At 38.8% G+C, this 4,884-nt stretch overlaps 1 long non-coding RNA gene across 1 annotated transcript; it reads left to right on the forward strand.

The window, feature by feature from the left end:
• Positions 1-1,901: 1,901 nt before the first annotated feature.
• LOC309691448 lies at positions 1,902-4,284 on the forward strand. Its single transcript, XR_014272000.1, has 3 exons — positions 1,902-1,924; positions 3,389-3,417; positions 3,817-4,284. It is a non-coding gene; the product is annotated as an uncharacterized lncRNA (long non-coding RNA).
• The last annotated feature ends 600 nt before the right edge of the window (positions 4,285-4,884 follow it).

Consider the following 4,884-nt stretch of genomic DNA (forward strand, 5'->3'; position numbering starts at 1 on the left):
TGTGTACTTTTTGTTTTATACAGTTGTCAGCCAGACATCTAACTATGAAAAAATTACACTCCAAAAGACCCCGGGCTTCTGACAAAACAACCCGGGCTTAAGCCCAGTAAGCCACCCCCACGCTCCGCCCCTGGCCCTGACAGGTGCTTTGTCCCTGCTCGTGACACTGAGAATCTTGAATAGCTGTCCCTTCTAAAAGGAATTATTTGAAAAGACATTTACTTTCCAGATAATTATAAATTAGGTGTTCACAAGCTAATGTCTTAAGATTACAAATTGGGCCAGAAAAGCAATATCATGCTTACCACTAATGATTCTAGGTCTCGATCTCTATGTTCCATATTTGCTCACTTATGTTTTTCTTTGGGGTTTTTTTTTCTTTTTTTGCTCTTTTTTTTCTTTCACGAGACAAAGACCTGTGAGCCAAGATCATAACAATCATATTTTATAGATGCCTTTATGCTATTTACAGAAAATATGGAGGTTGGAAAGATAGTTATGGTAAATGGACTGGTTCTTATATACCGTATTTTCACAACCATAAGGCGCACTTAAAAGTCTTAGATTTTCTTCAAAAAGTGCGGCGCGCCCTATAGCGCAGTGCGCCCTGTGTGTTGTAAGGAGGACGTAGTAGAGAACACCATGAGAACGCTAAAGGGTGAAGTGTGTGCGTTGACTTTATTGCACATACCTGTATAAAAGAACAGGTATGTGCGTTATGCAGGACATCGTTGTTTTAACAACCCTGAAAATGGCAAAGAGACACGCTTACGAAGCACAGTTTAAACTGAAGGCCATCAGCTACGCGGAGGAACATGGAAATCGAGCAGCGGCGAGAGAATTTAAGATTAATGAATCGATGGTTCGCAAGTGGAGGAAGCTGGAAAACAAGCTCCGGCAGGTCAAGAAGACGCAGCTGAGTTTCCGCGGACATAAGGCGATCATCGAGCAAAGAACGAGCGGGAGAAGCGTTTCGACGGTCACCATTCGGCTAAAAGCAGTTTCACTTTCACTTTTTATGAAACGGTGCCATTTTTCCATCCGGACCAGGACTACGGTAGCGCAGCAACTTCCAGCGGATTATAAGGAAAAGCTGGCCATCTTCCGCTCCTACTGCAGCAAACACATCGGCGACAAACACATCCAGCGATGGATGACCGATGGAGACCACAGTTTAACCAAGAGTGGAAACCAGCGCCGGGCGAGTTACGCCACAATTTGCCAATGGATTGTAGATGCTTGGGCTAACATGTCTGCTGGCACTGTTGTTCGAGCTTTCGCAAAAGCCGGCATCATTTCCGAGGAGCCGCACGGCACGGAAAGTGACTCTGACAGTGAAGAAAGTGAACCTGGCATGTTTGATGGAGATTTAGCGCAGCTGTTCAATTCAGACACAGAGGATGAGGACTTCGATGGGTTTGATTGATGATAAAAATGTGAGTACCAAACTTTGTTTTGCTCCTGCTTTATTTTTAAATACGCACACTTGTATGCTTGTGTGTTGTTGATGATGACGATTACTGGTAATAAAAATGTGAGTAAGGTACCGAACTCAGGTTTGCTCCCGCTTTATTTTTAAATACGCATACGGTACTTGTATGCGCCCTATGATCCAGTGCGCCTTATGTGTGTGTTAAATACAGTAATGGCACACATAACTGAGACTGCGCCTTTTAGCACAGTGCGTCTTATGGTCGTGAAAATACGTAGTGGTTTTCTACTCTACCTGAGCACTCAAAGCACTTTATACAACTTGCCTTATTTACCCATTCACACAAGCACTTTTTTCTCTTCTTTTTCTACGTAAGAGCTTTCTATCTAACACGACACACATCCGTAATCCGATGGGGGTTAGTATCTCGCCCAAGGATATGTGAGATGTAGACTGGAGAAGCCAGGGATTGAAGGCTGTAAGCCAAAACAGGTCAGAAAGCATATTGTTGTGTTCCTGCACTTTTATGTAAAGTAACACACATCACTCTCTATGGGCAATTAGATGAAGTGGAGATATTAGAAATATTTCAAATTTAACTTGTTAAATACCTCTATTTGACTGAAGTCAGTGATTAAGCATTTGAACAAAACTCTCCAGGTTTTGTTTTCCATACTAAGCTGAGTCAGTATTTGTTAACCAAACTGGAGGCTTCCACTGTTGCAGCCAGTAGAGCAGTATGTTGAGAAAGGTTTTACATGCCTTTTTCTGCACTTATCATTAGACCATTCATCCCTTTGTCATTTTGGGGGGGGGGGGTTTAAGGATTGCCATGGAGAATACATCAAGTAAGGTGGCTGGCTGCAAAGACCTTCTCTAGGTCTGTCCATCATCATATTTTGTAAGGAGACAGGTTGTGGGGGAACTATAGGATGAAATTAATCTGTATCTAAGGGTTCTATTTCCCAAGCCTGTTGCCCACACTGATGAGCTCTTGAAAACTGGCAAATTTAGGAGAGAGAAGAAGACAACTTTGCTGAGAAATTTCTTTGCCAGCTTCCATTCCCTTTTTAAATTCCACAGGGACTGAAAGCATCACGTTGGGCCTCTGAGAGTAAGAGGGCTTCTGTTTTGGCTCTAGTTGGGTTTGAAAGATCAAAACTGGTTTGTTGAGAAGATTCATTAATTTTCTTCACATGCGAATTTCACTGTATTCTGCCATGTGTTATATTAACAAGGATCAGGCAAGATGGGGCACTTGTTAGATTGTGTGAAACCACAAAACATATGAAATCTCCTGGGCACAGGGTGGTGGAGTAGGCTATTAGGTAGCAGGCAAGTAGAGTATTCATGACTGGCAGAGGGGGAGCAATAACTCTGACTATTTAAGAAAGACATGGCACTTGAAATCCTGAAAAGGATAGGAGAAATACTATCCTTTAAGCCAGAAAGACCCAAGATCCAATCAGCTGATGAACCATAAACAACACCATCCTGTTTCTACTGACAGATGTACAACTGAAGTTGGCAATTTTAACAGTGTGGTGGAAAACATATCTACCTTTTGTTGTAGTAAAGTAGATAACAGAAATCCAGCTAGACAACCAACACTGTCATCTAAAGCAGGTTAACAATTAACACGTGTCCTCAAGAAATGCTTAAAACTGTAATACAAAAAGAAAATAATAAAAAGTACCAAAAACTAGTTTAAGAATTTATCTGGATTCAAATCTGAAAAGTTAAGTGCACAAAAAGTGAGTTGCAGCTTCTAAGAAAGCAATTTTGAGGATGGTGTGTATAAGAGTGTGTGTTTTTACATTTAAAGACATCGCAACTTATTTTCATACATTAATGTCCTCCAGCACAATGAACTTGCACCCTAAGCTGCTGTTAATAAAAAAGCAATTCAACTGATAATTTTATTAAATGAAAACAGAAATGATTCTTTTTTTACAGAGAGAGTCCCACCTCGTTGCTACATTAAGGTAAAAATACTGAAATGCTTCCAGTAACTAAACTACTTCTTAGGACACCTATATTTGGTAAGCATATAAGTGGATAAATAACGGTGACAGTAAATGTTCATGCTTAGGGCTCAAGAGGATATTAATACATTCTTTCCACCCCAACATTGTTGTCAGTTGGCACAAGCAGTCATCAGAAGGGTACTCCAAGTGGGGTTTGGTGCAGACAAGCATGAAGACATGCTTTATTTTTTGTCAGTGGTAATGTGATGATACTTGATGCCATAACAGTCTTTTTGCACAGGATTCTGAATCATAAATATACTATATATAAATGCTAAAATGGCTTCAAATGGGTTTTGGGGGAAGAGAAAGAGGGAGAAGAGAGATCTACTTCAAATGTTTTCCTTTTCTTCCCAGAAGAACTATTTTAGCTAGTAAAGCGTTCTTGAAGGTGAGATGCAAAACGAAACGTTACTCTGGCTTTTCCAGGTCAGAAGGTAGCTTGAAAGGTAAAGGTCTCCTTGTCTTAGCACTTCAAATTTTCTGTATTAGATCACAACCTCTTTTGTTGTTGTTTTGTTATTCAACCTGGAAAAAAATGTGACTATATATCAAATATTGTGACTTCTTTCTCAGTGTGTAACATGTTTGTAGAGAAGAATACAGGCAGCTGAAGGCAAGGGTGGGGCATTTTTTTCCCTACAATTCCAAGATATAAAAAAAAACTTCCACGCTTCCATAATAGGATCTTGAAGGAATGAAAAAAAAAAAACTGCACTCCTACAGAACCTTTGCTTTGACGACTCAAAATAGGAACCAGCTAGAACAAGTATTCCCTGAAAACAACCATCTATAACAGATGAAATGGTTTTTTGTTGGGAGTTTTTTTTCAGTTGCTAAAGACACTGAAAAACTCACCAACAGGAATGACAGATAATACAACTAACAAAACAGTACTAGGTAAAATATTTATTTCCCATTTTTAGGTTAATTGGAAATAGTGCACCTTTGCACTATGAGAAGAACTATATCTACAAAATTTGAGCTGACATTGTTGTGATAATGTCTAAATGGAATAATAAATCCAAACAACCTGCAGTGTTTGTTTAGACTTTTGAGTGTGAAACTATTGGCATCAGTATATTTACCAAATATACTTAAATCAAAGTTCTCATGTTTGCTTTTAGTCTTGAAATTACAAAGGCATCTGCACTGTCAATCAAAACTATTTCCCTATTTCACCACATAATGTAATCACCATTTCTGAAGATAAGCCTTATATTGCATGACTCTACATTTAATTTGTTTCTCCTTAGACAATTTTCAGGTACTTTTATTTCTCTTTATTGATATTTACTCCATCACGTTTCAATTTAAAATTTTATTTTTATTACATTGCATTTTTTTAATCTATGGTTTGTTGTTACTTAACAAATTAAGTTTTACAAATAAAACATGTGATGTTCTTGAACTAATCACCTATCT

Source organism: Aulonocara stuartgranti (genome assembly GCF_965226115.1).
Source record: "Aulonocara stuartgranti genome assembly, chromosome: 2".
Classification (NCBI taxonomy): Eukaryota; Metazoa; Chordata; class Actinopteri; order Cichliformes; family Cichlidae; genus Aulonocara; species Aulonocara stuartgranti.